The sequence below is a fragment of the Bidens hawaiensis genome, unplaced genomic scaffold, assembly GCF_021521415.1.
Source record: "Bidens hawaiensis isolate Kalapana, Puna unplaced genomic scaffold, B.hawaiensis_p1.1 tig00018745_1, whole genome shotgun sequence".
In the NCBI taxonomy this organism is placed as follows: domain Eukaryota; kingdom Viridiplantae; phylum Streptophyta; class Magnoliopsida; order Asterales; family Asteraceae; genus Bidens; species Bidens hawaiensis.
Window position 1 is genome coordinate 55676 of NW_027492838.1, and position 12890 is coordinate 68565.

Genomic DNA, 12890 nt, shown 5'->3' on the forward strand with positions numbered 1-12890 from the left:
TATTATTATTATTGTTGTTATTATTATCTCATAAAATATTGCAACTATATTGTTATCGAAGAAATGCACCCTCGATTTTTATGACTTTCCATTGATGTTTCTAACTTTTTTAACAAATGTATATTTGTGATGTTGGCTCAATATGCTTTGTATTGAGTAAATATCAGTTTACTGGGCAAGTAAAATCGTTACATGTGATAGTAGAAATAATCTCATGGCTTATACGACAGTGGGTCCCTTCTTTTTTTTTTCCATTGTGTCATGATCCATTGTAAATGTCCCAGGTGATAGTAGAGATACCTATAAATATCAAATAAATTACATGGCCGTAAACTTTATGCTTCAACCACCACTTATCACATATGGACCGTGCTCAATGAAATCAATACACAATTTGTACACAAAAAGGTCAAGTTGGACACATACAAGTTAGAGCTTACAATACACATGCATCTTCACCAAAGGACCTAATCCTTTTAGTGAGTTTGTTATAGTTTAAGGGTTCAATCTCAACTGCTCGTTTAGGCATTGTCGACGTCGATGCTTATCACATAATTAGTGTTGTCTTTGAGATTCTGAGTGCTCAAGACCAGTACCCCCTCTAAAATGGCTCAATGAAACACATTATATATTATTAGATTGTTTAATGTTTAATGGAATTGTTCAGATTTTTAGACCCTTATTGGTTTCTTATCAGTCATATTAACCCAGGTCACTTATTAATGCTCACATTTTTTATATACACTAGTTTTTAGGACCCCGCGCTTCGCGGCGGACCCGTTATATCGAACAAAAAAACATAACTAAAAACGTTAAACCATAAACTCGCTGGAAGTCGAAGCGAAGTCAGTTTGTATCAAATTACGACATTAAAACTAAATAAAAGAAATAAACCTGACAAAACCAAAATACCATAAATTATCATATGTAGAACAAATAAAACCAGTACATTACAGTTGGGGACCATACAAATCCGGTTAGTATTAGCGTTACCAACAAAAATCCGTAAACATATATTAGTAAGCCAATAAAAAAATATTATAAATGCGATGTATCAAACATTGAAACATATAAAACCGTGCGACGATGGGATATTTTAAATCATGAAAAAAGTTTCGGTCATTGTAAAATAATAAAAAAATCATATAACCGGCAAATAAAACACGTAAAGCCGACACTTGCCAAAGTTTTGTGTTTAAAAATATAGTTTGTTTAATATTTTAGTTAGTTGAAAAAAAATAAAATAAGGAAAATAAAAACAATTATTTTATTTATGAAATTATGATTAGTGATTTAATAAATAGCTGTTTAAAATATTAAAATATTGAATAGTAAAATGAATAGTAGACATGTGAGGAGGATAAAATCCTCTAATTAATATATATATAATATCATTTTTGAAAGAAGAAATTCAAGCATTCCTTAAAACCGTGTCGTAGACGCCAACCGAGCCACATATACAGTGCTAGATCCAGGGTAAGCCAACTCAGGCCCTTGCTTTATCATTTACCAAAGTCTCTTGTACGTAGACACATTAACTTAGGCCCAATTTGACTTCCTTTAAGTTGGTTGGACAGATTTTATAACTACTCAATGTTATATATTTGTATAATATGCATATGTTCTTGTTTATGGTTTAGGAATTTTATCTAATTGATGGTATTGTTTCTTTATTATTATGGCATATTACAACAAAACTATCTATTTTCATAAAATGGCATGACCTAAGGGTGTCATTCTCTTTATCATGTATTTTTTCTTAAATAAAATTCAAAATAAGGCCTTAAAGGTTTATTTTTGATTTAGACCTTCAGAATAGTTGAGACAACCTTTTTAAATGTTGAGCCGCTCTATGTTTCCTTGTAAACCCATACGATGTATCCTAGATTCTTTACTAGAGTAGGACTAGAATTCATCCCGTTTGCTCATACTCTTTTTTTAATTAATAGACACACCACTACCTTTTTATTAAAAACCTTTTTTTAGACAAATTCAGTTAATAACAATAACTTAGGTTACGTCACGAATTGACTATTAAAAAAGTGAAAATTTGGAGTGTTCCTATAACCACGTATCCTAATACTAAATACCCTCACAACCATTTATTCCTTTTTTAGACATTAATTCAACAAACACCTTCTTTTCTTTCCTTACCTTCATTCCTACAACTTTCTATATTTCCGTACCAATTCTCCCTCCTTCACCACCTTCCCTCAATCCCTTATTAATATTCTCCTGATTGCAACTTAACGTAAGTTAATAATTATATATCATCATATCCATTTTTCATATTAGTTTGGATATTTGTTATTGAATAACATTGTCTATAGGTTTTGATCATTGAGCGATTGATTTGAACTTGAATCGATCGCTCACGAGACTAAATAATGGCCAAAATCGCCGTCGAGAAGAGCCTATCTCAGCCGGAACACCAACCGGACATGTCATCGTCCTCGGCCGCTACAATAACCGCTTCCCTTTTAGTCGATTCGTAGGTGGTTGATACCGTGCCTAAGGTGGTTGTAAAATCGCAGCCGCGGAATAGGTGCGCGTCGTGCAAAAGGCGCGTGGGCCTCACGGGCTTCACGTGCCGGTGCGGGACCACATTTTGCGGGACCCACAGGTATAAGAGAATGATCAACCACATTTTGTATTCATGACTCATACAATATATAATGGCTTGTTGTGTTTTTAAAAAGCTAATAAGTTAAATGTGTTTGGCAGTCACAAAAATATTTTTGTTTTAGCTTTTTGAGAGGGATTAAAAAGCAGTTTTCCAAAAGCCTCAAATCCTGACTTTTCAAAATGTTTATTTGAAAAAACCAGTAAACATTTTTCAAACTCAATCCCAAACATGTTATAAGAACACTTTGACTATGACTTTTAAAAAATATAGCATTAATAATGGCGGGAATTGGGTGTGTCTCTAATAATAGGTACCCGGAGAAGCATGGTTGCACTTTTGATTACAAGACTATGGGGAAGGAGGCGATCGCTAAGGCGAATCCGGTGATCAAGGGTGCAAAACTGGAGAAGATTTGAGATGATCTCAGCCGTTGATTTATAACCGATCATACGGTTTGGAAAAGGATGGGTGATTGGGGGAACTGGTCGATTGAAAGTAATTTATAAGTTTATACATGAAATTGTTTCTTAATTTCAAATATGTTGTGTAATATTATATTAAATCAATCATAAAATTTGTAAAAAATGACCCAATATATATCATACATATAACATACTAATTTTAAACATATGGTGTTGTCAATAATGCATCCTTTAATGTTCTAGCCAGTGAGCTACAACTAGGTTTTTTCAAAATCTCAGTATGTAGGTTTCCTAGAACGTGTATGGGTTCTTAGGATACTCCTGAATCGTGTAAAGCACTTTCTAATTAAAGTATTTCGATAATATTTTCACAATCTTAATTGGATAATTCAAATAGCCTAGAACGAGTATGTATTGTTGTGTATGCAAGGCTTGTATCGAAATAGACAAAAGAATTTCGTTTTATAGGATGTAAACAATCACTACCAGCCATGCTGATTTGAAGTCATATTCGGAACCATTTTACTACGTATACGGTAATTCAATCGATAATTAACACATTGCATATTCGGAACCATTTTACTGCGCAATTTACAATGGGCACCCTAATTTTAATTAATCTATTGTGACAATGGGGTGTTACTGTTAATATATAGACAAAATGGCAAAAGACGTCTTTTATGTTTGTACGTTTTTTCAGTGGTTGTCCTTTAACAAACTTAATGACAGAAAACATCCTTTACGTTTAAAAACTCTATCATATTATGTCCTTTGGCCCTAACTCCGTTAACTTTTCTCATTAAATTTGGTAATGTGCAAGACACATGAGGGTAAATCCGTCTTTTACTCTTGAAGGACTATTTGCTAAATAACAACCACTGAAAGAACTATTTGCTAAACGTGCAAACATAAAGTACGCTTTTCAATTTTATCAAAAATATATATAACAATCTCACACTCTCTCTCCCCTTCTCTTCTCTTTCTTTCAACTCTCTCTCTCCCAGCCACCATCTCCTCCACCTACCACCACCACCACCACCAGGGCAACCACAAAACTGGTATGCAACAACGGGGTTTAGGCATCTTCATGATGCTGATCTACAATGATATCAAAGGGTACAAACCCCTCTCCTTTTCTGGCGACCAAAAGAGCCCCCCTTTGGCAGAGATTGGTCCCAACTGTCACCCGCATCTACACCCACCTCCACCACGGTCAACTAATGTTTGCTATCCACCGCCACCACCACACCAGCCCAACAATTTTGTGTGCTTATTGTTGTCGTCAGAAACCGTAAACCCCACTATAGTCGCCTGTAATATGTCAAAATCGAAGGTTGAGGTGTAATACTAGCCATCGCTACTCGTAGCCTTACGACACCGCAGTTGGATGCACCACCACCATACCTTAGCAACCACCTCTAGATACACATGCCATCCGTTCTAGCACCGCTGCTACTCCAATCGCCACCAACAACACAAGAGTTTAAATAATGGGGCATTTACATATATCCCCTCTCTAAGTTCCCTTATTACATATTTACCCAACCCTAAAAAATCAATTACATATTTCCCCTCATTAAACCATATATATTACATATTTCCCCATTTCATTAAAATTAACTAAAAAATGACCATACCTGAATGAACTATTTAAAGATTTATTTACATATGTTCCCTTCTTAATAGCAACAATTAAACATACCCCCAATTTAAAACCAAATCAAGTCGGTGTTAAGACGAACATATCGAAGCTAATCAATTCATATGAAGTCGATTTTTTACTCGTTTCCAAATACAAAAAAATATTTTTTTACATAGTTTATAGGTTGTATAAAAAAACATTCATTCACGAAATCAAAAGAAGAAAACTAAAAAGAAGTGAAATGTTTACATCATCCCATTTGTTTTATATATTAAATAAATAAATTGGTGCATTTACGAAACTACCCTTAAGTGCAAGGCATTTAACGGAAGAACTTAACTGGGTTAAAGTCAAACGACAAAAAATGATAAGGTTTTCAATCATAAAGGATGTTTAAGGGAATTATTTTCGCTAAAGGATATCCAGTGAAAAATCATGTAAACATAAATAACGAGTTTTGCCATTTTGTCTAATATATATATATATATATATATATATGCAAATTTTTTTAATAACATATTTAATTAATTGTGGTGTTATATAATTATGATAATCTGACATCATGTAGATGCTATATAATTAGATGCGTTGTTGTATGCAATTAAATGGTGTCATAAATTGTGCTGCTAAGCAGTTTCAACTTTAAAGCGTAAAGGTATAGATTTTACTTCCAAATAATAAATATGCTACTTTTGGTATCGAAACCCAAGGTTGTATTATGTTCCCATCTTTGGATTTTATTAAGTTGAGATTATCTAAATTTGCTGTGTTATAAAACAAGCATATGCTACAACAAGCTATGGATGACAAGCTCTCTTCGGTTTCATCACCTAGCTACCCCCCCCCCCACCCCACCTCTCCGAGCTACTCTACCACATTTCCCGATTACAGTCCCAGATCACCGGTGTACACACCCGCTTCCCCGCCCTACTGTCCCAGATCACCAGTGTACACATTACCCAACCCTAAAAAATCAATTACATATTTCCCCTCATTAAACCATATATATTACATATTTCTCCATTTCATTAAAATTAACTAAAAAAACTGACAATTTTACCCTTAATGAACTATTTAAAGACTTATTTACATATTTCCCCTTCTTAATAGTAACAATTACATATATCCCCAATTTAAAACCAAATCCAGTCAGTGTTAAGACGAACATATCGAAGCTAATCAATTCATATGAATTCGATTTTTTACTCGTTTCCAAATACAAAAAAATATGTTTTACATAGTTTATAGGTTGTATAAAAAACATTCATTCACGAAATCAAAAGAAAACTAAAAAGAAGTGAAATGTTTACATCATCCCAATAGTAGCTTCCAAATATTTTAAAATGATCAACCTAATATTCCAAAATAGTCAAACCAACATTAAAAAATACAAGAAAATACAAAATACAATAAATTTATGCATTTTTTGCTTGTTTAGTTTCAATTGTTAAAGGTTAATCTTGAAGGACAAAGGGTAATATGGTAATTACATACTAGAACGTGAAATCCCTATAATGCTAGAAGGGGCAAACTTGATTCCTTTTCTTGACTTTCTTTGAACAGGCATAGAGGAGGGAGCAGCAGTTGAATCTTGAGCAACCGGATCTTGACTCAACATTTCTGGAGTATTCGGGTTTGAAGAGTAGTTTATACTATCATCTTGTTTATTTTCTTACACGGCTCCTTCGTTAGATATGCTGGTACCTACAAGATATAAAACATTAAGAATGGAAGCCATTTCGGCTTCTAAAGCAGCGTCAGCATCTCTTATTCGTTGAGCCTCCTTTAGAGAGTCCTGTTGACCCTCCTTATTTTCATTCGTGGCTCAGCCACTGCCACCATCACCATTACCGCCACTGTTATCACCATTATTGCCACCTTGTAGCTCATCGAAACTGCCAAGATCATCTCCATCATCATCATCAGAATCTTCACCATCAGACTCATCATTGTCATCATCATCAGAATCTTCACCATCAGACTCATCATTGTCATCATCATCTTCACCGTCACCATCGTCATCATCACCATCACCTTCAGCCACTGGTTGTTGACGTTGTACAATGATTTGAACAGAATCCACAGCAAACGGGAGCTTGGACTTTATCACCTGAAGTAGGTGCAACCAGTTGGGAACTTGTAGAACTGACCTGCCCGGCAGTAGTAACTACAAGTTCTGAGCTCACAACTGTTCCAACAACTACAACTGGCTCATCATCAATAGCCTTCACTCCAGAACCGCCTTCACCGCTTACTTTCTCGCGCTCACCGCTGTATAGGAAGCCAGGAAGCCATGCATTCTTCTTACATCCCTGCTTCGGTCAGCATCCTCAAGCAAATTAGCAATAGCTGTTTGTCGCTCATTGCTCTGCTGATGTGTACGCAAGACCCTCTGAAAGTGTTCATCAAGTGATCCCTCAAAGTATTGACATCTGCGTCTGTCATCCGCAGTACCTCCATGACAGCTAGGTAGCGGTTGATGAGGGTTTCGTTTATAGTGTCTTAATTATCTCTTTGACCATCCAGTTGGGCTTGCATCTCATCAATCAGTCCCTGGAGTCTGACACTTTCTGCCAATACTTTGTCCATATCTTGAGAAGAAGAAGTGGGCTCGCTTTCAAGTAAATTGACTCTTGCTCCAAGGCATTCAAAATCAACCCAAACTTCATTAAGAGAAGATCTAACCTCCTCCCTGAGTTCTCACGCCGTGTTAGAGGAGGAGGGTAGATCAATCTCAAGATAAGAAATCCTTGATTCCAATCTTACGATCCCATCATGTAACTCGGCGTTCTGTAAGGAGTTCTGATTGATTAACGTTCTCTCACTGTTGATCTGTTTCTGCAACGTCTCAATCCATTCTCGTTGACTTGTTATTCTTGCTTGATCGAGGTCTCGTTGCTCTTGAAGTTCTGCCACCCGCAAAGCCAGAGCATCTCGTTGTTTTGTGATTTCAGCATTGATTACTTGTTGATCTTTTATGAACTTGATCAATGCGAGTTCACGTTTGGCCCTTTTTTCATTTGCCTCTTCCATTGCCTTAATCATATCGAGGACACGAAGTGAACGTTATTATTATTATTATTATCGAATTGAATTTTTCCGCTTGAATTGGAAAACAAGGGCCCAAATGGGTACGTAACTTCGGCTGACTTATTATTTATTTATATATATGTTTATATACTTAGGTTAGGATCCTAAGAGAACCCTTTACAAATTGAGAAATTTGAGAACCATATATTTAACAACCATTTGAAATTATAAAAAACAATCTTGAGCTAAGTATGTGAACCTAAGTTTGTTAATTGAAAAAGAGAGATAAATACACAAAAACAATTAGATTTATCACAAATTATTAACAAGAATCCCACCTTAGGTTTGAAATTTGAACCATATATTTAGTTACTCTGTAATGACACCTAACCATATCACACAAACAAATTAAAAAAGTTACGAAATTAATAACTAAACAATATAAAAAACAACTTAAAAATAAGGATTTTGAAAATGGGGTTTTTTTTGAGGTTTATGAACAAGTTTTAAAGAAGGTCTAAGAAACGAAATTAAATAACCGTTGGCGTGATTTCATCATTTAGTGGTGTCACTCCGATGGGGTGACCGTCCATATTACATTGTCGTTAAGGCGCCGGCCACCACCAGACACGCCATCGCCAAGCCACCAACCACCACGAGACACCGTCGTTGAGACGCCGACCACCACAAGACACGACATCTCTGAGACGCCGACCACCACGAGACACCGTCGCCCGCCACTACCTTCAGCTCCAACCCTCGTCTCACATCTCCGTAACCTGGTCCGTCACCACCTCTCTCTCTCCATTCACTTCACGATGAGGACAACTAGATCTAAAAGAGAGTTTTTTTTCTTTCAAATTTTCGGATATCCGATTCACTATCCGTTCGGATATCCGAAATTTCGGATTTGGATTCGGATAGTGAAATCCACTATCCGAAAGGTCCGGATATCCGAAGTACGGGAGTAGGGAAGTCCCAGCTTTCAGTGAAAAAGCACGATTCTCACTCATCTAGAAGGGTCAATCGCATCTCACTCGCTTAGTCTTCGTTCTTCATGTTTTGATTTTTGTTGATTACTTGATAGATATGTGTGATTCTGTGCAAAATTAGGGTTTTTTTCCTCTCAAATTGGTGCTTTATTGAGTGAAAGTTGTGTATTTACATAGCTTATGTTTGTGTATTTAAAAATTGCTAATTGATGTATTTGGTGCTTTAGTTACATACCATCCGTTGATCTTTAATTTGTTTTAAGAAAATGTACTGTATAATTTGATCTTCAAATGTTTGAATGAAGTCCTAACTTTTGGTTCGATAAGATCTAAAAGTACCCAATCATACCCTTGTTTACCCTATATCTGTCATATATAAGTTCAATTGTCATCTTGTCCTCGACATTACCTGAAAACGTACACCTTTCTTAGAGCACATGTCTCTTCAATTGCAAAATTTAGTTGACTTGTAGTTTGATTTTATACGGTCCCGTTATTTAGCTAGTGCATGCAGTTTGTAATTCGTACACTTAAACACGAGTTGATAACTTGTAATATGAATAAACTTTTCAATGAATGAATGTGTTTAAAAGTTGCTTTGATATATGTTGGTGGATGCACACATATATTTAGATGTTATAATCCTAAAAGTCTTTGGGCTGATCTCTAACTCTGAGATTCACTGAATTCTGATTTAGTTCTGAATTTTGTAAGTTTTGCGAGTCTACTGATATTTTGTGTTCACTGCAATGGTTTTTTATGTCAGTTTTCGTTGAAAATCATGAAGCTTCTTTGTCCCTGCGGGAATGGAAATCTAATCGGGAATGTAACAAGAATAGGTAGAAATTTTGCCCGTCCTTATTATAAATGCCCTGGTTCTGATAAGGTGAGTTTTGGAATGACTATTGTATACTTTGTTTTTAATTATATATATTCTTAACGATTACTATTTGATAGGAAAATGGAATCCCTGATTGTACCTTCTACTCATTTGAGGATGAACTTAAGCAGTGTCCCTGTGGACGTGGCTATTGCCGCACCATGTTTCCTAAGGGAATAAACCATTGGTGCTGTTGTGTTAGAGTGAGAATTTCAAGGGCTTTTATATTCAAGTATGTTTTTTTTATAGAGTTGTTTAACTATTAAGTTCATGTGTGCATGGGCAGGGAGATGGGGCCTGCAGTTTCTTTGCGAGAATCGAGTCCACCAGGCAACCACCTTCGAGTTCCACTCCCCCGCCACATTGTCAGTCTCCTCCCAGCCCTTGAAGCCGAGATTTGTTGGAAAATTATTTAAGCAATCCGATATTTCACTACATTGAATTTTTCAATGATAGTTATTTTTTATTCTTTGCAGCCCCAACTCAATTCCAGTCTTCCTGGTCTCCACCTTCGAGTTCCAATCCCCAACCACATTGTCAGTCTCCTTCCAGCCCTTCAAGCCGAGGTTTGTTAGAAAGTTATATAAGCAATCCGATATTTCACTACATTAATTTTTTCAATGATAATTTTTATTCTTTGCAGCCCCGACTCGGTTTCAGTCTTCCAGGTCTCCTTCCAGTAGCCAAGAAGCATGGGGCAATGTGCTAAAGAAGAAAAATGAGTTGCTTTTTCAAGCTCTCCAAGTGAGTCAATCCGCTAATGTCGCCCTTGGAATAACTGCTGAATACAAAAATGTTTTAAATATCAGAGGAAGCCAACAATCAACACGTACAATTTTTTCAAATTCGTTTTTCGTTCTTTTCTTCGGGGAGCGTGGTTAATGAAGTGCTCAATAAACAGAAGAGCATATAAGCCACAATCAGAAGAATTTGTTTGTTGTGGAACCCGCAAGAAAAATCAATCACATAAAACTTAATTTTTCCGTTTCAAAAACTAAAACAAAGATTTGAATTGTGTTATTTAGACAATTCACTAATATTAATACAACCATATAATGGTTAGTCTTGAACATGTGTGCTCGAGGCAATGGGGTAGTGATTGTTTAAATCGAACCACCTCTCCGGGCTACTCTACCACATTGCCCGATTACATTCCCAGATCACTGGTGTACACACCCGCTTCCCCGCTCTACTGTCTCAGATCACCAGTGTACACATTACCCAAACCTAAAAAATCAATTGCATATTTCCCCTCATTAAACCATATATATTACATATTTCCCCATTTCATTAAAATTAACTAAAAACCTGACCATTTTACCCTTAATGAACTATTTAAAGACTTATTTACATATTTCCCCTTCTTAATAGTAACAATTACATATATCCCCAATTTAAAACCAAATCAAGTCGGTGCTAAGACGAACATATCGAAGCTAATCAATTCATATGAATTCGATTTTTTACTCGTTTCCAAATACAAAAATTTTTTTTTACATAGTTTATAGGTTGTATAAAAAAACATTCATTCACGAAATCAAAAGAAGAAAACTAAAAAGAAGTGAAATGTTTACATCATTCCAATAGTAGCTTCCAAATATTTTAAAATGATCAACCCAATATTCCAAAATAGTCAAACCAACATTAAAAAATACAAAACACAATAAATTTATGCATTTTTTGCTCGTTTAGTTTCGATTGTTGAAGGTTAATCTTGAAGGGCAAAGGGTAATATGGTAATTACATACTAGAAGGGGAAATATGTAATTATATGTTTAGTTTTGGGGAAATACGTAATAAGGCTAGTTAGGGAGGAGATATTTGTAAAAACTCATTAAATAATCAAATAAAAAGATTTCTCCAAATGTTTTCCTCCTTCCCAATGCCTATACCTCTACTGCTCCCACTTGAATTCGACTATGGCTCAGCACTTATTCCTCTGCATCACCATCATCACCTCCTGCTATATATCAATCGATCTATCAATCCTACCCATCTGCTATGAGAGCCCGGAAAAGATCCTATCCCTTTCAAGAAAGATCGAGAACCCGGAGAACATCCTATCCCTTTCAAGAAAGATCATCCTCTTCATCAGCTGTAAATACCATTTGCTACGTCTTCATCCTAGTTCATCCTGCGTGACCGGTTTATTAAAGATTAGGGTTCATCGTGACAGTGATATAACCATTGCTTGTGTTGTGTTGATTGATTTAGTCGGTTATTAGGAGATATCTGTATCTGTTGTTAAATATTAGGGTTCATCGTGACCTGTTGTTAAAGATTAGGGTTCACTGTATTGTATCTGTTGTTAGGAGATATCGGTTGTGCAGTTACATTTGTATTTGATCTTTACATATTAAGACCTATCCGTCCTTCAATATATTGATTGGTTTTTACCTTGTAAACCGTTCGAAAACCACCTCGTCCTAGCTTATTTTCTTCAGAAAAGTTATTTGTTGCTGCTTATTTAAATTTCTTCAGAAAATTTAAATTATGACTTATATTAACAACAGATACAATACAGTGAAAGTATGCGAGGGACGATTGAGTAAATTCCTATATGTAAAAAGCAGGATGGTGTTGTTTAACATAACACCATGCCATGTAGACAATGAGCTTTAACTGACCAGTCCTTTAACATACACGGTTGGCTTGCATTGGTTTGTTTTTTCCTTTGAAGGGGTTGCTGTTGGTAGTCTATGTGGTTTTACATGAAAACTAGAGGATGAGGAATTATTAATGTCTGTATCTTATCAGAATAGGTTGTTGTAAGTTCTTAGAATGGCACTTGATGTGCTGAGTTTTGGCTGTTTTATTTAGTAAGCTTGTTTATAATTTATTATTTAGCTTCAAAACTGATTTGGATTTTGAAATGTGAAGCAACAAGGGAACATGAACTAGGCGAAAAATCAACAAATGCAGCAGCCGTCAAGCAGCATGAACCAGGCGAAAAATCAACAAGGGAACATGAACGAGGCGAAAAATCAACTAATGCAGCGGCCATCAAGCAGCTCACATAAACGATCTAGAGCAATGCAGCCGCCATCAAGCAGCTCACATAAACGATCTAGAGCAAGTATATCATATGTTCGCTCACAGCGTTCCACATTACCACGTCAGTTGGAGATCAAAATACAAAAAGCTCTGTATGACATTGTATGACATGGTAGAGCCTGGCTTGTTGATCGTTGCAGACCTTGGCTTCGCTCAGAGTTGGTTCTCTGATTCCAAGCTGGGCAGGGAGCTATTTTCTAGATCATGAAGACATTATGGAGAGGTATTCGATTATCAACAATGC

At 35.9% G+C, this 12890-nt stretch overlaps 1 long non-coding RNA gene across 1 annotated transcript; it reads left to right on the top strand.

The window, feature by feature from the left end:
• Positions 1-2101: 2101 nt before the first annotated feature.
• LOC143556789 (uncharacterized) lies at positions 2102-3168 on the top strand. The gene is made up of 3 exons (XR_013139446.1): positions 2102-2251; positions 2331-2623; positions 2937-3168. It is a non-coding gene; the product is annotated as an uncharacterized LOC143556789 (long non-coding RNA).
• Positions 3169-12890: the final 9722 nt, after the last annotated feature.